A 21,789-nucleotide genomic window follows, 5' to 3' on the forward strand; every position below is an offset into this window, starting at 1 on the left:
CATGATGCTTTGTTTTTTTCCTCACCCACTAGCCAGACCAGGGGTGAGAAGGTACTCCTTGAAACTTGACTGGTCCCTTTCTCACCTGGTAAAGTGCACCATTAGTGGGTCACTCTCCAGGTTTGCTAGGGAGTAGATAGGCAGCAGTAAAGAAAGCCTTGAGCCTGGAGTTCAAATTTACCCTTAGATACTTACCAGCTGTGTGTCTACCTGGGAAAGTCACTTAGCCTCTGTCTGTCTCAATTTCCTCATTAGTAAAGTGGGGATAATAGTAGCAGCTACCTCTCAAGTTTGTTGTGAAGATTAAATGAGGTAAAGTACTTTACAAACCTAACATGTTACATCAATGATAACTGATTCTGATATTCCAATAGAGCAACTTGAAACATCCAGGCAAATGGGAGCTGGATAAAGTGAAGGAAATCTGAACCTATAGATCTATGTAGATATCTATGTCTCTATAGATCAGTTCTTTCCTTAATTATATGCTAGCCTGTTCTGGGTGAAAGTCATATCAGAAATGGGATATGTTGTTCCTTATGCAAAAAGCTGACACTGAGCAATTGATCTTGGGCTGACCTTGGTTTGTTAGCTAAGTATTATGAAACAGTAGGCGGTGGAGCATCAGTCTACCACACCATTATGAAGCTTCTTCATTGGCTGAGATGGAACCAAGGACTGGAACTTGATTTAATCTTCAGAGCCCAGGCATGGGAATCCCCAAATCAATTGAGGAGTGTACTGAAAAGAAGGCTTTGTCTTCTGTGGTTTTGAGGAGAGTTTGACCTAGAAAATGTCGGGGACCTGACCAGACCTAGAGAACTTTAGCTGAAGGGATAGGCTAGAAAGCTTAGGCAGCATCCCCTTTGGGAATGAATGGATTTCTTTTATTCTCTTAGGGAATTTCCTATCCTGGATTCCTGGAGCAGGGTAGAAAACTTAAGGTCAAATAAAGTGAGTAGCAAAAAAAAAAAAAAAAAAGAGAGGAGAAGAAATTTATTAGCAAAACACCAAGGAAGCCTGCTTGCTGGTAGCAGCTTTAGTTCAATTCAATAAGCATTAAGTGGCACGATGTGCCAGTTACTGTACTAAGGTCTGGGACCTTTGAGGAAATGGTACTTGGTTGTGGATATGTACAGCAATGGTAGGGTTTAGCAGACATAGCCAAAAGAAGAATTTCATGACATTTACCTGGGTCAATGAGATATTGTTCTGCCGTACAAGGAAAGCTGGTAACTACATTTGGCTTGGGCTTCCATAATAGTTATGACAGTTTGTTGCTTACTTAGTCAAGATGTTCATACTTAAGCTTGTGGTTCTTGAGGATAGTCTGTTGTCAAACCCCTCTAGAAGAAAGAACAGAGCTGCCATTTTAATCTTACAATATGTTTCTAAGATAGTATGTCTTTCTCCCTTTAGATTGTACACACTTTTAATTACCTTATACTGTTATGTCATTAGTGAATGTGCATATTTTCATTTCCCTTGTAAATGAGCCCTCCAGAAAGCACTCCTGTTTTGGAATATATTGACACGATGTTGAGAGATGCCAAGATCTATTACCCAGATGTGGCAGCAAGGGCTGAGAAAGCACTGGTGATTATATTTCAGGTCAAAGTTGGAAAGGCAAATCTTCTGGATGGGAATTAAGAGGAAGACCTGTGGTCATGGGAGATGGCCATGGGAAATGACTAACAGGGATGGCCTAAGACCCTAGGCCAGATCTTTTGTTATTCATCAACACAAACAGCTAGAATATAGATTAAAATGTAGTCAGAACAAAGGAGTTTTTAAAAGAATTACATGAAATTTATGAGGACTGGCTTCCAGTGGAGGGCTCTTGTGAACAGGTGGCACATTAATAGGAGCAATGGAAAAATCTGAACAATTAAAGATGGGAGGAAAATTTTTTCTAGGTTTGGGAGTAGCTTGAACAAAGTCATGCTATTCCTGGGAAAGGAGAGAACTTGATGAGGATGGGGAATAGGTCTTGCTTGACTGTAATATAGAGGACATGAATTAGAGCAGTATGAGACTGGAAAGCTAGGTTGAAGCAGGAATGGTTTGGTTGTTGTCCTTTGTTCTTAAAGAGGACCAAAATAACATCCATCTGTTACAGTCAAGTTACAGTGTATTTGACTGTGGCTGATTAGACCAGTACAAGCTCAGAGAGCTCCTCCACAGGTTGGGCACAAATAATCCATGCGAACATTTGGGGTGGATTCTCTAAATCTGCACATTTTATGTTTCTTTTGATCTGCTTCAATTCTGAAGCAGGAATGAGAAGGAACTTGAATGCCAGGTTCAGGAATTTATAAATTATTTGGTATATTTAAAATTTATTTAGACCACAGGGAACTACCCATCCTTTAAGGCCCCATTTGAATGCTACCTCCAGGAGGCTTCTTTGATCCCAACCTCTTACCAATTTGGTAATTACCTTTCCTCCTTGGCCTTTACTGAACACTTGAGTTGGTGTATATATGTAATATTTAATATTACCAATGTGTGTTTCATATCTTTTTACTAAATTTTAAGCTCTGAAATGTTGTTTGGGATGTTTAAAGTCAAATCAGTTACCAGTTGAATCCTGATTTGATTTTCTTCTCCTTTCCTGGGCTAAGCTGTCTTGGTTGGTGAGTGAAGGCAAATTCAACTAGCTCATTACACTTGGCTGACCTCAGACCATGTATCACATCCTATCTTGCCATCTACGCTATAACTCTATGTATCTCTTCACCTCATTATTCTTTTCACCTCTTGCTATAATCTAAATAATCAAATCAACACTACCATGCCATCAGTGTTTCTGGAAAGCTAATGTCAATTTACTGCCCTGTGGATCAAATCACCATCCCTGTTACTCTCCAGATGTGCCCTTTCCTGGTCTCCAATTACTATATATGTGTTGTTCCCTCCTATTAGAACATATACTCTTTAAAGGAAAGCTCTATCTCACTTTTGAATTGGGTTTCCAAGACTTAATTTAGAGCCTGGAAACTAGGAACTGCTTAGTAAATACTTATTGCTTGCTTTCCTCCCTCCCTCCCTTCCTCCCTCCCTCCCTTCCTTCCTTCCTTCCTTCCTTCCTTCCTTCCTTCCTTCCTTCCTTCCTTCCTTCCTTCCTTCCTTCCTTCCTTCCTTCCTTCCTTCCCTCCTTCCTTCTTCTCTCCTTTCCTTCCTTCCTCTCTCCCTTCCTTGTTTCCCCTTTCCCTCTCCCTCCCTTTCTCACTCATTCCCTTTCCTTCTTCCCTCTTTTCATTTTTCTTTTCCTTCTTTCTTTCTTTCCTTCCTTCCTTCCTATCCCTTCCTTTCCTCTTCACCAACTCCTGTTCTAGTCCCACTGCCACTAGTTTAGATTCTTATCGCTGCATTCTGAAAGCATTATCAGTAATCTCTTAATTAGTTCCTCCTACCTCCAGTTCTTCTCCCTTCCTTCTAATCCATTCTATACATTGCTGCCAGGCTAATCTTAAAACATGACTTTTATTGTCTCACACTATTGCTTAAAATTTTTTGAGGAGTTTCCTGGTGCTTATAGATTAGGGTCCAAATTCCTGAACTTGGCATTCAGGATTGTCTCCAATTTGACCCCAGTTTACTAAGGCAGTTGAGAGGCTCAGTAGAGTCAGGAAGTCTTGAGTTCAAATCAGACATTTACTAGCTATGTGACCATGGGGGAATTTACTTAACCTGTCTTTGCCTCAGTTTCCTAAACTGTAAAATGGAGGTAACGACAATGCCTATCTTGAAGAGTTGTGAAGATTCAATAAGATATCTGCAAAGTGTTTAGGACAATACCTAGCACATTGGAGGTGATATATAAATGACAGCTATTATTATCATTTCTCAATTTAACTGAACAAATATCTATTAAGCATTTGTTATGTAAAAAAGCACTGTCATAGGCACTGAGGAGGTAATAAAGACCAGTCCTTCTCCCTGAAGAAATTTAAAATCAACATGTGGGAAATAAGACATGAACTTTATCAACCTGACCAGAACTGGTCCTGTCAGTGGCTGCAGCTGAACAAAGCAAGTCAGAGACAGGAGGGATAGGAATCAAACAGAAGTTTAATTTAAAGGTGAGGAAAAACAGGTTGCATGCAAGGACACACATGTTGGAGCCCTGCCCCTAGTCGGGGTGGGTTGGGGGCAGGCAGTGTGGGGAGATTTTAATACTTGCCCCAATGTCCACACAGTGAGTGAGCAGTAGCTCTGACAATGAAGGGTAACAGCAATAGTATGACAAGTTTGATTCATAGCAGGACTTCACGATGGGACCATGGGCACTTGTCTGGGCTCGGAGAACATCTGGTGCTGGTGTGAAACAGTTCTGGGATTTTGCTGGGTTTGAGTTCATCCAGAGGGTGAGAGCAAAGAAATGTTGATATGTCAGTCTTAGGGCACAGCTTGCTTACTGTGCCTTAGCTCTGGAAAACAATATCTTGACAACTTATATCTATTACGGTGAAACAAAGATGGTGCCCTTCACATGGAAGATGCTATAGAGCTGCCTTTGGGAGATGGTAGGCAGGAGATATTCTCTATTGACCTTCCCTTGTGCTTGAAAATAGCCTTTTCTCATTGTCTAGAAGCTTTTTGTGTCTTCAGAATGACCAGACTCCTCTTGTGGCACTGCACTGACATTTGGGAAGTGAGGTGATTCTGTTACTCAGAGTTGGTGATACAATGCAGCAAGGGAGAGGGCTTTGGAGCTTTTCTTCTCTCTTTCTCTATAATAAATGCTCCCTTCCCTCTTCCTTTGTAAAAGCTATCTGATGTTAAATGGTTAAAAGGAAGTGAGATTCTAGTGGGCCGACACAAATGGGAGGAACATACCTGGTGGGAGCTTGAGCCAATGGAAGAGAAGAGAGACTCCCCAACCCATCTAGGGGTGTGAGAATGGGGACCAAAGTCAACCATGTTACAATTCTAATACAATTAGGGTGTGAAAGACACAAATTGTGTTCCAAGGAATTCAAAAGTAGGAATTATCACTATTGGCTGAGAAGACCATCAGAATTTATCTGCTACTAACCCATACCAATTGCTCTGGATGAGCTGATCTCTTCACTGTGCTCTAAACATAGCTTGTAATTTTCTCTGTCAGTGCTTTTCTCCTTTCTCTATGGTGTACAATTTCTCCCTATATTTAATGCCCAGTCTAAGTACCTCTTACTCTATGATGACTTCGTGCAACTGTGCCTCACAAATCCAATTTATGCATGAATCAAAAGACACCACCCAATTTTACTCCGTGAAGAATAAAGCCCGCTAGGTGGCGCTATAGTACACAGAGAGCTGGGTCTCAAGTCGGGAAATTCAAATTTGGACTCTTGACATTTCCTAGCCATGGGACCCTGGGCAAGTCACTTAACCCTATTTGCCGGTTTCACCATCTGTAAAATGAGCTGGAGAAAGAAATGGCAAACCACTCCAGTGTCTTTGCCAAGAAAACCCCAAATGGTCTGACAAGACTGAAATAACTGGATAATACTCTATTAAGCCTTCCCAAATGAATACATCCCATAATGTTCTCACTCTTTTGTAAATCAGTAGCGTTTTTAATTTATTCTCATTAGATTATAATTATAATTATTTTAATTTGGTAATCACTATCTTATTAGTCAATGATTCATTCATTCTTTCATTCAACAGCAATTCATTAAGCAACCTCTCTGCAAAGCCTATTTTAAAAACACTAAAAAAAAAAAAAATACAGCACCAGCACTGCATTAGCTGGAGAATCAAAACTGTGGCTCATCCAAATGGAGATGAAAAGATGAAGGGGGGACCCAAGTGCATCCTGGTGTGGTGTGACTAAGCATCAAAACAATCATGATTTGTATGTAGGGAGTAATATAAAAGATAATATTCAAGGAATATATAACTGGAAAAGGGAATGGGATGATCATATAGTGAGAATGAGTGACAACAGCTGGAATGCTTCAATGGTATCTATGGAATTTTTCTTTAAATTTAAAATTTTATTTTCATATTCTGAACTTAAACACCAAAAGAGGGAAGGAGGAGAGAGAGAGAGAGAGAGAGAGAGAGAGAGAGAGAGAGAGAGAGAGAGAGAGAGAGAGAGAGAGAGAGAGAGAACGAGAGAGAACGAGAGAGAGAGAGAGAGAGAGAGAGAGAGAGAGACTATTTCCATATACAAAGCAGAACATGGGGCAGGGGGAGGGAAGATTCTATATGAAGCTCTGAATCTCCATTTCATACTGCTTGGTATTTTTTTTTTAAGAGTACATCACTTTCAAAACTCTCTGTACTTTCTCCTGAAATTGCTTCTGTTCTCTTCTGTGTATTTATAAACGTGTTATGGTGGTCATCTTTTTTGGGGGGGAGCATTGCTATTGCCAGACCTCAAGAGAGTGAAAGAGACTTCTCCTCAAGCTCTCTGTCCTATTAAGTAAAAGAAGGGAAGAAAAAAAAAAATCTCTTCTAACAAATTAGCATAGTCAAGCAAGATGATCCTACACAGTCCAAGAATATATGTCCCTGCATCCTGTGTTTATCACCTCTTTGTCAGTAGGTGGATAATGTGCTTCAAGCTAGGTCCATTGGAGGCATGTCTGGTCATTGCTCAGAGCAGACTTCTCCAGACTTTCAGTTATTTTTCTTAACGTGCTAATCTTGTATAACCTGTTCTCCTGGCTCTTTTTACTTAGTTCTGCCTCAGTTTATACCACCCAAGGATCTCTGAAATTCTCTTTTGTAATTTCTTATAATGCAAAAATATTTCCTTACATTCATAAATAGCTATTTCCTTAGCCATTCCCCAGGTGTGTATAAGGCTATTTAAGGTCCTTAGATTCTAATTATTTTCTCTTCTCCCCCTTTTTAATGCAAATTATGATCTGGAGATTTGTTTTGTTTATGACTATTCCTTCCATGGCGTTGTTGTTGTTTTTGTTTGGTCATTTGCTTGTGATGTCCGACTTTTTGTGACGTAGTCCACGGGGTTTTCTTGGCAAAGACACCGGCGCAGTTTGCCATTTTCTTCTCCAGTGTGTTCCCATTTTACAGATGAGGAACTGAGGCAAAAAGCAGTTAAGTAGACTCCCTCTTAATCCCCTTTCCCCCAACTGCTTGTTTCCTTATTGAATTTAGTATATTTCTACACCAAACTCTGTGTGTGTATGTGTGTGTGTGTGTGTGTGTGTGTGTGTGTGTGTGTGTGTGTTCAAGCCTCATTTGTCTGTTTCAGATACAGTTGAGGCCCACTTTCCCCATTCTTTTCTCCATGTTTTTTAAACTCCGCTTATATACCCCAATTATGAGAAATAACAAATTCTTCCTTCTTCCTCCTTTACACTAGTAAATTCACCCTTTTACCTTCCCTTCTGTTTTCCTCTTTAGACTCTCAGAACAGAACCATTCCATCCTTAGGACTAATAGTTTTCTTATTAGGGCCCTCAATATTCTTTGAGGACATTAAAGCTCTGAAGGGACAACTATTTCTTTCTTTCTCCTGTTTTATGATGTAAGCCTTATATTATCCTCTAGTCCAGGGGTGGGGAACTTGCGACACATGTAGCCTTCTAGGTCCTTGGGTGCAGCCTTTTGACTGAGTCCAAGTGTTACAGAACAAATTCTTTTATTAAGGGGATTTGTTCTGTGAAGTTTGGATTCAGTCAAAGGGCCACACTTGAGGACCTAGAGGGCCACATGGAGCCTCCAGGCTGAAACTTCCTCACCCCTGATATAGCCCCCTTCCAATTGCTCAAATCAAAGCATTTCTCTTAACTCTTCCATTCAAGGTTCATTCCTTCTCTCCCCTCCACCATTGCTTTGTTGTTTATATATACTCTGTTTCTTGTTTCTCTGTCTCACTCTATTTCTCTCCCTCTCTTCCTCCTTTTTTCTCCCTCGTTTCTCCATCTCTTTCACTTTTTCTTTTTTATTCTCTCTATTTCTCTCCCTCTCTCCCTCATTCTCTGTCTCTCTGCTCTCTCTCTCTCCCTCCTCTGCTCTCTGTCTCTGTGAGAAAATGGAAGTGTCAAAGACAGGCCGCTTGTTTGAGAAATTTGGCTTTTTAATGTTATTCCACAATTGACCTTTGTCTCCAGCCTCACTTTGCAAACAGTTCTTACCCCTCTATTTCACTCACTCTGTGTTCCAGTCACACTGGTCTTATGTCAGTACCTGAACTTGTCTGCAACTCCCACCTCTGAGTCTTTGCACAGATTGTGCCTGGGCCAGAAAGGTTCTTCCTCCTGATTTCCTCCCCTAGGAATCCTTGCCTTCCTTGAACCCTCATCTTGAGCACTGCCTCCTCAAGAAGGCCTTTCCCTATCCCCCAGATTGTTAGTTGTCTCTCTCTCATCAAACTATCTTGCATTTACTATTGATATAATCCCTGTGTATCCATCCTCCCAGTCTGAGGCAAGCACCTTGAATACAGGACATGGTAGCTCTTTCTTTGAATCACTAGTGGCTGGAACAGTCTTTTGCAAGGTAAATTCTTTTTTAGAAAATTAATTTATTTATTTTAGTCTTCAAGGCAAACTCTTTTTTTTTTTTAATGTAAAAATTTATTTGACCAAAAGCTAGAAAAAGGTGATACTATTCCATATGATACATTTGGTAAACATCTATATGAAAAGCTCTGGTTTCATTCAGCTTCACATTTCCTAGCGTGTTTCTGGGTAGTGTAATGCTTAATAAATAGGAATGAGGACTGGGATTATATGCTAGAAGCAGGATAGTTTTGAATCACAACTGTAAACTTGAGTCTTCATATCTATTCCACACTACTGTGGAATAAGGAATGTTTTAGCACTGAGCTGTACACAAGGAAACCGTTTAGCAACAATAGGCACTGTCTGATTCTTTGAATCCAGTTAAATCAGGAGGTTTTTGGTCTTTGTTAAGTTGGTCCCCAAAATAGGGATTAAAATCCCTCTGAAATAAAACAACCTTCCATTTGCCATACTATGGCAGTCTAAAATAAAATTAAGACAATTAGAATTTTATTTCTCCCTTAGTGACAGTGAGGCACCTTTAACCTTGTATTTCTAGCCAACAGATTCATGGACACAGAAAGTGGCACGGAAAAGGGCTGGAATCAACGATGGGAAGCACTACCATGCTACAACCACCAGAGAGATAGGCTGCCATATGAATTTCCACTGAATTGCTGGCTGACTTTGTGGCTGATGCTCAGCCATACAGAAATCAGGGAACAGAACAAGAACAAATAACATTCCTTATTTGGAATGAGATTTTCAGTTGCTTTGTAGAATAAACTCCTAAATGAGAGAAGTTGGTAAAGTACGATACTGGTCCAAATATAGGCTGATCTCACCTAAAATCCTAAAATGAGATCTCTTTTAAAGGAAAAGGTCTAGGCACACAGTGAAAGTAACATCAGTTGTAGGCCACATTTGGGTTTTTATACAAGCAATCTATATTTGGACCAATACAAAAACAGAACTTCAAGTATTCATCCAGAAAAAAAATCTAGATGTCAATTATCTTTAAAGAGTATTTTCTCAGTGAATGTTCAGAGGATGTTTACCCTGCAGTATGGAGTGGGAGGAAGGGCCACAATAATTAGGCCATTCTTTGTGGTTTATGACTTCCCTAGAACAATCTTTTCACTATGGAAAGTCCCCACCCATTTTATGCGATGGTCCCTGCCCTTCTGTAAAAAGGCTCAGGGTGACTTGGAATGCTTGTGTTCTTAAATCAACCCAGGCATGATCCAGTAGCTCAGTTGGGGTCCCCGCTATTTCCTAGAGTGTAACAGAATGCCCTCAAACTTGGAGATTCTGGTCTAAGTTAAATATCCTGCCCTCCTAAGGAAAAAAAAAATGCAGTTTAAGGATAAAAAAATGCAATTTAAAGATAAATTCAACTAGAAGCTTTAGTGTGCTGTTTGAAAGGAGAAACTAGATTTAACTGGTGCCCAAAGCCTCTCTGATAAAAAATATTGGTCAAGTATTCATAATTTGATTGACATTTCCAGTAAAGAAAAGATGCAGTAATAGAAGAAACTTCTTACAAGGGAAAGGGACATGGAGTTCTTGAGTTTCTGGTAAACAAAATTCTTCTTTTTTGATTCATATACAGTTAAGTTCATTTAATGTCTGATCCAGTGTCTGATGTAAGCCCACATTCTCTTCTTTGGCCTGGGCAAGTTTTTCTTCCAGGTCATCAATGGTCTTTTCCAGTTTTGCAACAGTTCTTTCTGCAAATTCAGCCCGGGTCTCAGCCTCTTTAAGTTTGTCAGATAGAAGTTGGATTTCTTCTTTCATACTTATCCTCTTTTTCAGAACACTTCTCAGACGCAGCCTCCAAGGACTTCAGGTTGTTGGTGACATTTTTTAGTTCCTCTTCCAGATCGCCACACTTAAGCTCTGACATCTCAGCATGCTCTTCTGCTTGCTCCAGCTCTCCCTCAAGGATGACCAACTTATGGGCTACCTCCTCATACCTGCGATCAGCCTCCTCTGCGATATGCTTGGCTTCCTTCAACTGCATCTCCTGAATTTCCATTTTCTCTTCATCCTTCATCACCTGGTTCTCAATCACCTTCATTTCTCTCTCACTCTCATCTGCGGCCTTTTCCGCCTCCTCCAGTTTCTGCAGGGCTATGGCCAGGTGTTCTTGGGCCCGGTCCAACTCTTCCTCAACTAGCTGGATCCGTTGATTCAGAGCTGCCATATCTCTTTCAGCTTTCTCCACCTCATCCGCCTGTTGCTGCAGTGTCTGGATTTTCCTTTTCACCGCCTCCAGGGAGTTGAGGCCGGCCATGGGGACTAGGGGCTCAGGGCACGGGGCAGGACGGCCTGGTAGTGCTGGGGCTGGCGGGACTGGCGCTGCTGGTCTCTAAACTCTTAATAAAAACTTGTTGAATTGAATTTGTTGAACTTCTCTGAGTTTTCCTATACAATATTCTATCTCCCATCGCTGGGCTTAGGCCCTGGCTGTTCCCATGCTTCCAATGCACTCCTTTCTCCCCTTCAACTCCCAGAATCCCCTGAGTGTTCCACATGACTCAGTTTAAGCACCACTTTTCCTTTCCTCACTCTCCTTTACTCCGTCTTGATTTTTATATGATTTTTGTCGACCTCGATAGAGTGTATGCCCCTTGTGTTTAGGCTTCGTGCTTATTTGAACCCCCCCCTTGCCTAGGCCTAACCCTATTGCCTAGTACACGGTCTGTGCTTAATATATACTGGTTGATGGGTTGTATGGAGAACAAGGATATCCTTAAGCCTTAAATGAAACTTCAAGAAGAGACAGACAGTGACAGACGGGTTAAAGGAACCCTTTATCTTTTCTCTCTGGGCCTCTCCAGCCAAAAAGGTCCTTTGGGGATCCAGGACTAGTGAGAATTTCCAGGAACAAATGTCTGCCATCAAAGGCTTACTTTAATTCCCTCTACTTTGTAAGAAAATCACTGTGACCTTTGTTTTTGGAGGCTAAAAGTCTTTGGGCCGCACAGCTCGGTCACCCCAGGTAGCTCAGCTCTCCTGGAACTTGGCAGTCACTTGATCCATTGTCACAGTTGCATTGAAGTGCTTGGTACACATTTTCTAGTCAAATAACTGTAAAGCCACTAGACAAACAACCATTACTTGCCTCTATTTAGGTACTTGCTTTATCCTTTATTTTGAACACTTTTGTACAAACCTTGTTTTTCCCACCCTAAGTAAACCATTGTAAGGGGGATAGGAACTCTCAGACGCCTTTGTAGGACCACACCCAAGTTGCCTGGAACTAATGGCTCTGAGGCAGGGACACCGCCCGTGTTTTTCTCCTGGAGTTTGGGGAAAGTGGGTAATCACGAGCTGGACACAAGGAGAATGCGGAGCAGGGGTTGGAGGAGTAGATTTGACCTTCAAAGGGACTGACTGAAGGGCATAATTCACGGGGCTATTATGTTATAAATAATGCTGCTTCACTGATAATAAATGGAGTTGCCTTACATCTTGCCTTCCGCCTCATTCATTGCATCCTGAGAACAGCATAGGGTCTTGCTGGTCAAGACCCCCAACCCAAAGAGGAAGATCACAAACAATCAGATTGTTCTAACATAAAAACAGTGATTCATTGGCTGTCTTCCTGGTAGACAGCTGTACCTCTCTTGCTGCTGCTGCCCAGTTGGGGATATTCCCTGGCCTAGGGTTGTAGAAGGTATCACTGGCCATCTCTTCATGCTGCCCTTATTTGGTAAGATCAGAGAATTTAGGGCTGGAAGAGAATGAAGCCTAATTTAATCCACCCAAATCATTTTACAGATGAGGAAACTGAGGTCCAGAGAGATGAGGCATCTTTCCTAACTTTCCCCCATAGTAAGTAGCAGAACCAATCAATCAATCAATCAGTCAAGTAAGCAATAAGCATTTTTTAAACACCTATTATGGGTCAGGTATTGTACATAAGCACCTACTATGTGTTAGATATTGTGCAAAGTACTAGGCATACAGAGATGAAAATAAAATAGTCCCTGCCCTCAGGGAGTTTTACTAGAAATAACATAATAGGAATTCTTAATAACATTCCTTTTAGCCACACTGATAGCCATTGGAGTCCCCCAAAATGTTAATTACTATGTAATGTGTTTAATATTCTCTCTGGGGCAACTAGGGGGTACAATGGACAGAGCTGAGAGAAATGGTTACTTCTCCCTTGTATTTAATAGCTAATTATTGTATTGGGACTATTGTATTTCCCTTTTTTAATGTTCTTATCCAGAGATCAACCAATATGGGAAATCTTGGGCAAAGACTTACCCAGGCTAAGTTCTAATCTAATACAGTAAAAGAAATTCTAAATTTAAGTGAATGGTTAGATTTCTTATCATTGTGTTAACTCAGGTCTGAGAAAATGTGGATGCTCTCTTTTGTCAGACAGGTGATGTGGAAATTGATGTCTCTTTGACCAAGAGTTGGATGCTACCACCTACCTCAAAACTCTCATTGGAATATAACCCACCTCTCATTATAATATTCATTTTCTCATCCATTGCTAGCCAATCAGAGTTGATTACCATCCTCAGGAATATTCACTCTTTCAAGGGCATATAAACTGTGAACCTACCTCCATAACTGATTGTTGACATTCAAGAGTGTCATTGACTCTTTTATTAATAAAATGTTGGCATTATTAATAAAATGACTAATTACCCAAAATTATGTCTCAAAAACTTTTTAAATGTCACAAAGTGCTAGGCTTGGAATCAGGAAAAATTATCTTCATGAGTTCAAATCTGGCCTCAGATACCATGTGACCCTGGGCAAGTCACTTAACTCTGTTTGCCTCAGTTTCCTCATCTGTAAAATGAGCTGGAGAAGGAAATGGTAAACCATTTCAGTATCTCTGCCAAGAAAACCCCAAACTGGGTCATGAAGGGTCAGACATGACTATAAATGACTGAACAATAACAACAAATCCTCTGTCAACTGGGAAGCTAGCTATATGGGACAATATGAAGATAAAATGGATAAGACTTTGCAACTGACTAGATGTAAGGTGTGAGAAAGATGAGAAAAATCAAGGATGACTCCAAGGATGGAAAACTGGGGGATGGGAATGATGATGGTACATCTATAGAAATAAAGTGCAGAAGAATGAGTCTAAGAGGGAAAGATGAGTTCTGTTTTGGATATGCTGAGTTTAGGATGTCTATGAGCTGCTGGGTGGTTCTTGCTCAGTTATTTGTGTGATTAGAATCCTCCTTCTCATCTTCATTCCATGAATTAATCAGTCAGTAAGCATTTATTAAGTACTTACTATGAATTGAGTACGTAAACAAAGCAAAAATAGGGCCTGCCCTCAAGAAACTTACATTCCAGTGAAAGAGACAATATGCAAATGATTTTAATATATATTCATACATACATCAGGCAGCTAGCTGGCATGATAGTACATAGAGAGCCAGGCCTGGAGTCAGGAAGATTCATCTTCCTGAGTACAAATCTAGCTTCAGACACTTGTTGGTTGTATGATCCTGGCCAAGTTATTTAACTGTGTTTGCCTCAGTTTCTTTATCTGTAAAATGAGCTGGAGAAGGGAATGGCAAATGTATCTTTGCCAATAAAACCCCAAATTGGGTCATGAAGAGTTGGACACGACTGAAACAATTGAAGAACAATGCACGTATATATGCCTATATACATCTCTCATTATTATATGTAATATGTAATATTATGTGTATATTATATTATATATAATGCTATATATTATATATCATATTAATGAATTTATATATGATTACATATAATATCTGGAGAGTAGATAGAAGTTAATCTTAGAAGGGAAGATTTGAACAGCCAGAGGGGGTTCAGGAAGGCCTCCTGCAGAGTATAGCGTTTGAATTGAATCTTTGAAGAAGTCTGGGAGACACAGGTATTTATTTGCGTACTTCTCTTCCCTATTAGAGTGTAAGCCCTTGGATTGTCTTTGTATTCACAGTCCCTGTTCCCTTGAACAGAAGGATAGGATAGCTATAAGTATAGGGCCTGGACCTGCAATTTCTTTGGTTTAGGGAACTCCCACATGAAGAAACTCTAAGAGTAATAAGTAATTCTTATATTACTTTGAGGTATGCGAAGCACTTTAAGTGGATTTTCTGATTTGATCTTCATAACTATTCTGTAAAGTAGGTGCTGTTGTTACTCTTTCATTTTACAGATGAAGAGTCTGAGGCTAAGAGAAGGTCTGTGACTTGTTCAAGGTTGAATAAGTAGCAAGGATTTGAGGCAGGATCTGAAATCAGGTGGCCAGGTAGCAAAGAAGACAGAGCCCTGGATCTAGAGGTAGGAAGACTTTAGTTCAAATTTGGCTTCAGACATTTAGCTGTATGACCCTGGACTTAACCAGTGTCTACCTCAGTTTTCTCATCTGTAAAATGGGTATAATAATAATAGTAATAGCACCTACTTCCCAGGATTGTTGTGAGGATCAAATGAAATAATATCTGTAAAGTGCTTAACACAGTGCCTGGCACATAGTTGGCACCACATAAATGCTTTTTTATTCCCTTTCCTCAATGCATTCCTGAAACATAAACAAGACACCTTTAATAATGTAGGTCAGAACCTTGCAGAGTTACCTATATCACTTAGAGGTTAATGGACTTGTTCAAGATGAGTGTAAAAGTGTGGCCAATGAGGCCAGTCTTTGGGAGAATGTGCAGCGTGCTCAGCCTGCCCATGTAGGAGAAGCTGGGGAGGGTTCTTCCAGGGAATTATGATGACATGTAATGGAAACACCTTAAAGAGACTTAAGAGCATGTGTAGACCTTCTGTGACAAGGTTGAATTTCCCAAGTATGTGGTGCCTGTTGAAGTGATTTCACCTTGTGGAACTGGAACTGGGAGAACATTCCACAAGCACTAACTAGTCAGTGAATTTGGATGTGAACTGCTTGGACCAATGTTGTGTGGAAATAGTGTTAATTTTAAGCTTTACTAGGTGGAAGAAAAGGCTGTTCATTTAGTTCAGAAGACGTGAAAGGCTGACTAAAGAAGTGTGTATATGACCTTTATATAGACCCAGTCTAGTTGCCACAGCAAGGGCTGCCAGGAAAGGGCATGGAAGGAAAATGTAAGGAAGTCAGAACAAGAAAATGAAACAATGTTAGAGAGAGAAGCTTCTCAGGCAGAAGCATGCCTAATACTAAATTGGAAATAGGAGAACCAAGGAGGTAACATAGTGTTTGGGGAAATAACTGAAGATTTTACTTAGCAGGAGGTCACAGATATTTTGAGTTGGTTCATCCAAAGGATGGGAGAATCATTAATATCTTGGATAGTGAGAATCAGTGATGAAGGGGCTAGAGGAGATGGCATGGATTGCTTGAAACTTATAGGTATTAGTCAGAATCCTTTTGTACAGAAAGTTTTTAGAGACTACAATCTGCAAGGAGGTAACAATACAACTTCTGTTAGCTTTGACTGCAAAAGGATGCAGTGGGCAGCATCTTACTGACTCCATATGGCCTAGTGGAGATAAACACTGATATTCACTTAGGGACTGTATAAGAAAGTAAAAGGAGAAAGTAATGAAGACTGCCAGAATGATTGGAAGTGCAGATGCATACTATGATACCCCCTTAGCAGTTTTCCATAGGAATATAATAGTGAAGATGGTTCCTCCTATTTACAAGCACCTAATTTTGACTCTAATAATTGGGGAAATACGGCACCCTCTTTTGGAGGTGCTGGACAAGATTTTACAGTTAAGTGACTTATGGGACTGCAGAAAAAGACAAAGCTCCTAGAGAGAGAAGAGTAAATAGGCAGTGTATTCAAAATCAGAATAGATTGACAAGGAAAGAATTGTTTACTGGTCTATTGAGAGCAGAGGTAGATTTTGGAAGCATAGATAGTATTCCAACTAATGAACTATACAGAATGTAGAGAAAAGGGACTTGATATCAGACAAAATGGAGAAGTAAGAACTGACCCTACACATCCTCCTGAACCCTTATATCCAAGTTTGTCACACCTACAGGAAGAATAGGAAATTGGCCGAGTTCCAGTTCAGATTAAGGAAATACACAGATAGGATTACAGACCCCATACCAATTTGACTATATATTGGAAAAATGGATTAAATACTGTAACAAGGGCATTAATAGATGCTGTGGCAGAAGCCTCCATTTTATATGGAACCCCTGATTAAGTTTGGAACTCCTATCACCATCACAGGACTGGGATGGGCTAAAATATCAGCCAGACAAGTCAAACTGATGATGAAAATTGGACAATTACCTAAGAAAAACTATACTGTGGTAGCTGTCCTGAATAAACCATTGGAATAGATATATTGAGAGGTATGTCTTTAAATTTACCTGAGGAGAGATACCAATTTGCAGTAAAGAAGATAGGAATTACTACAGTTTTAGTGGATAAAATAAAAATGGACCCAATCACTTTACCTAAACCTTCTGATGTAATTTCTTTAAAGCAGTATTGTGTGCCAGGTGAGCAAAATGAAATTATCAGTACTATAGAGAAATATGTGGAGGACAGTGGATTATAGACAATTGAATAAGGTCACTCCTCACTCATATGTTGCTGTTCCAGATATCATTACATTAATAGATCCAGAAATATGATGGGACTTGCTATGCAGTTATTGATTTAGCTAATGTTTTCTTTACTATCCCAATAGATTCTTAACGATGGGACCAATTTGATTTCACTTGGCAGGGCCAACAACATACTTTTACATGCTTGCTGCAAGGATATCTGTATAGCCCCACTATTTGCCATAGGATTGTGGCTGAACATTTGGATGAATTAGAGCTATCTTATTGTATAGCTTACCCACTATATAGATGATATTATGATACAGGGAAAAAATGTAAAAGAAGTGGAGAAGAGTTTGATGCTTTTAATTGAGTATATGAAAAGCAAAGGGTGGGAAATTAACCTTGTAAAGATTCAAGGACCAACTGAAACCATAAAATTTTTGGATATATAATGGAATAAGGGGCTGTAAGAGATTCTCCCACAAGTCTGACAAAAGATTGAGGATTTTCCTGTGCCCACCAATAAGAAAGAAGCCCCAAAATTTATAGGATTATTTGGATATTGATGACATCACATATCACATCTAGGACTAATTTTGAAACTCATATAAAATTGTTAGGAAAAATATGAATTTGACTGGGGGCTTGAACAGAGTAAAGCTTTAGAAGAAGCAAAGGCGGCTGTACAATTGGCCCTATATTTATGACCTATGCAAAGTGGCCCAGTGGAATTACAAATAACTGTACAGAATATGCAAACTGGAGTTTATGGCAAAAGCAACAAAACTGAAATGTACTTTTAGGATTTTGGTCTAGGAAACTCCGTTCATCTGGAGCTCAATATATCCATTTAAAAGAAGCAGTTGTTAGTTACATATTGGGCTTTGGTAGAGACTGAACAACTAACTTTAGGCCATGAGGTAATATTAAGGCCTGGAATCCCAATTATGACCTGGTTAATGAGTACCCCAGCTTTTCATAGAATTGGATGTACATAGGAGGCTAACATAATTAAATGGAAATGGTATATTCAAAATAGATCTAAAACAGGTATAAGGGGAATTTCTGCTTTACATGAATCTACAGCAAATTTAGATACTGATATACCCCCTGAACCAAAGCAACAGTTGCTACAGTCTTATAAAATGGAATGAGGGATATGATGGATTAAAGGAAGAACAAAAAGACATGCATGGTTTACTGATGGGACAGGAACTCAACATGGTGTCCCTACTCTGATTCCAACTGATGATCTGGTACTAGCAAAATGAGTCCAGCAAATGGCTGGCCATTTAGACATCTGGGCCATGCAGCAGTGGGCACAAGATACAAGTATTACTGTCTTTCATTCATTGTTAAAACAAATAGCAGAGAAATGTTATATATGTTGATTGGAAAAGGAACAAACTATTTCTCAGATAGTAACTAGAGAGATAGCAAGGGGGAAAGTATCAGCCTAAATTTGGCAAATAAATTATATTGAACCCTTACCCCAAGATAAAGGATGCAAATTTATATGTACTTGTGTTGACACCTATTCAGGTGTACTAGTGGCTTATCCCTATAAGAATGTGACCCAGAAAAATACCTGTAAAACTCTAGATATCATAAATCTATATTATAGAACCCAAATGCAGATTAAAAGTGACAATGGGTCACATTTCAAAGATAATGAAATGAAGAGATATTGTGTATTAAACATCATAGAATGGATGTATCATATTCCATATTATCCACAAGCCTCTGGGTTAATTGAAAGAATGGATTATTGAAAGAACAGTTAAGGAAGTTAAGTTCTAATAATTCTTACCAACATTGGAAAGAGAATTTGTTCATTGCTTTACATAATTTTAATAATAGAACATTGGGAGGAAGTATACCTCTAGCCATAATGATGACACCAGATCTGCAAATTAGAAAACAACAAACATAAAATCTTAAATATTGAGTATTGGACTGTGAGGCCAGATGTTCCAGCACCATATCCAGGGACACCTGGTTCAGAAGGATATGATTTACACTGTTTAGAGGACTTTAGGTTGGGTGGAAAAGAAATAAGAAAAATCTCCACTGGAATATGTATATGTATGAGAATCCCTACAAATCATTTTTGACAGATATTACCTAAATCAGGCTGAGCAACTCAAGAAATACATGTATTGGTTGGAGTGATAGATTCTAATTATCAAGGAGAAATTATTGTGACATTCCAAAATTTAGGTGATGAACCTATACAGTTTTGTAAAAATGATAGAATAGTTCTAGTGATTATTATTCCTCGTGAAATAATAGTCCTTATGAAAATTGATCCTCCTTCTGAAATAACTAGCAGAGAAACTGATAGAAAAAAATTGGGAACTGAAGTATGGGTAAAATGGAAGCCTGATGATGTTCCAAAAGCTGTGGAAATTATAGAACATGGGAAAGATAATACTGTAACTGTTGTTTATTCCAGAGAAGATGATTACCAAATTGTACCCTTAAATCATATATTCTATCATGAATGAGGCTATGATAGTGGGTTCATGGACTCCAGAAGCATGGCTGATCCTATATCTACCCTGCTTCTGGTTATTGTCTCTTTGCTTCTTTTTGTCTATTAAACTTGTTTGCTAGATTTGTTTCCTGCAGGCTTAGTACACTCCACCCGCAGATGCCTGATTGCTTAAGCCAGATGTCACCCTCTATCCATGACTGTGATGCATCATCTCTGGACCTGGTATCAACCAAGCTCTGAATACCAGCTAAAGTACTGATCTCTCAAATGGGACCTCATGAGGCAGAGACAACTCTATGTCCAATTTCAATAGGAAGTAGCTATGGAAGAAGAGACCTTCACCCTTTACCCCAAGATTTTAGGCCCCATTCATTTGAGGGGGGAATGATGGGGTTCTTGTGCTCAAGCCTCACCCTAAGATATTGTTTTATGTGCTCACTTTGTGTCATCTCTGTTGTATTGTTGTAAAGTTTTGTTGACACCAGTTGCCTAAGATATTGTTTTATATGCTTATTTTCTGTTATCCCTGTTACAAATTCTGTTAATACCTGTTGCCCCACCAACCTATGTAATGAATATGAAAGATCTTGGGGCCGAATGTAGCAGCAATTTAAATGGAAAGATCTTTCCCATTCATTAATAGGCCCAAGTGACCTGCTTAAATCACCTGGAAGCCTAAGTCATATATGGTGGGAGAAGCTTAGTGAACAAGTGGAACAGGAAGGGTGAAGCAGAACCAGGAGGAAATTAGCGATAGCAGTTGGGGCAGAGGAGAGAGGATGCAGACTGGCAGGCATAGCAAGGGTTGGGAGCGGGGAAACTTGGGAATACCTTTGTCCTGAGAAGTGCTAATGTGTATTAACTTCTTGGCTGCTATGACAGATTTGGCTTTATGGTTCTGGGATTTGACTTACTGGTGTCTATATAAATGTTTTCCTTCTGCCTTCTATATGGAGAGTGTTTTATACTTTGTGATTGAGAACTGTGTCAGTATATTCATAGCCGTCCTTAGTACTTTGAATATTACCTGGGTGATACAGATATAAGGAAGAGTTTCCTTTGCAGTGTTGGGGGAAAGTGTTTGTACTTTTGCTTTTGTTATATATCCAAAGTAAATATCTCTTTTTAAAAAGCTAGTTGATATTGTGGTTAAATGAAATAAGGTTGCTAGTCACTGGAGGTTAACAATGGCAATTGTCCTGGGATGGGAGTTCAATCTGAAGAGATAGCCTAACTAACACCTCAGGGCTAACTCTAGAACCCTGAGGCAGAGATTTAACCATGATATACAGGGATGTAGATTATTATACCCACTTTACATTTGGTTCAGGTACCCCTGGGAAAATTTTGGTGTGCCCTGTATAGAAAAAGACACATCAGAAATTTTGTCCAGATCCTAGTTGGATGACTTTATTTGCTGAAGGATCCATGGAAGAGTTTTCACTGAGGACAATTTCTACTTACCTGAGGGTGAAAAAGTGATTTCCAATCAACCTCAAGTCTTTAATTTCAATGAGGAGAGTACTCTAAGTTTTGGGATTGTTGTAGAGACTCAATTTACTTTCTGAGAGAGGAAGCTTCCTTTTCTTTTTCTTTGGAGTCAATGATAAAAAACAGCTTTGTGAGTATGGGAACAGAGCGGGGGGGAGGGGGGATCCTTTGTGGAAAAGGGAAAGGGGGAAGTGTCCAGACCCCTAAGATACAGAACTTCTTGGTTTGCAGGCACCAAGCTAAGTGGCTTAGTTCCTCACTCGAGGGTGAGGGGGGGGGGTGACCTCCAGCTGATTCCAGCCCTTAAATCCTTTTAGGAACAGCTCCCTTTGGTTAGGAAACCTCCATAGGGATCTCTGAGAAAGGAAGAAAAATTTTGCATTTTTCTTTTCTTTGTTTTCTTTGGTTGGATAAAGTTATTTCAAGCACCATGGCAGGTTCTTGTTGAATGCTAACCAACCATTAATCCTTGGTAAACTTTGCTTGTTCAATATGCATAACTTTTTATTTGGGAACCACTGGGATTTTTGCTACTACATGTGGAACTGTAAAAGATTGTGCCCCATTGACTGTTTTAAGATTCTGTTTATGGCACTGGGGAAACAAATGAAAGGGCACTACTTATGCCCTTAGAGGGTTCTTCTATCAATCAATCAATATTTTTTGAATACCTACTGTGCTAAAGTCTGGGGATACAAAAAGAGGCAAAAGACAGCTCCTGCCCTCAAAGAGCTCATGATCTAGTATGGGAGATAACATGCAAGCAAATATATTCAAAGCAGGATATATACAGGATTAAT

The 21,789-nt window shown here is 39.6% G+C and overlaps 1 pseudogene; it reads right to left on the bottom strand.

Annotated features, from left to right (window-relative positions):
• Positions 1 to 9,231: 9,231 nt before the first annotated feature.
• Positions 9,232 to 10,785, bottom strand: LOC140517350 (uncharacterized; annotated as a pseudogene).
• Positions 10,786 to 21,789: the final 11,004 nt, after the last annotated feature.

The sequence above is a fragment of the Notamacropus eugenii genome, chromosome 1 (genome assembly GCF_028372415.1).
Source record: "Notamacropus eugenii isolate mMacEug1 chromosome 1, mMacEug1.pri_v2, whole genome shotgun sequence".
In the NCBI taxonomy this organism is placed as follows: domain Eukaryota; kingdom Metazoa; phylum Chordata; class Mammalia; order Diprotodontia; family Macropodidae; genus Notamacropus; species Notamacropus eugenii.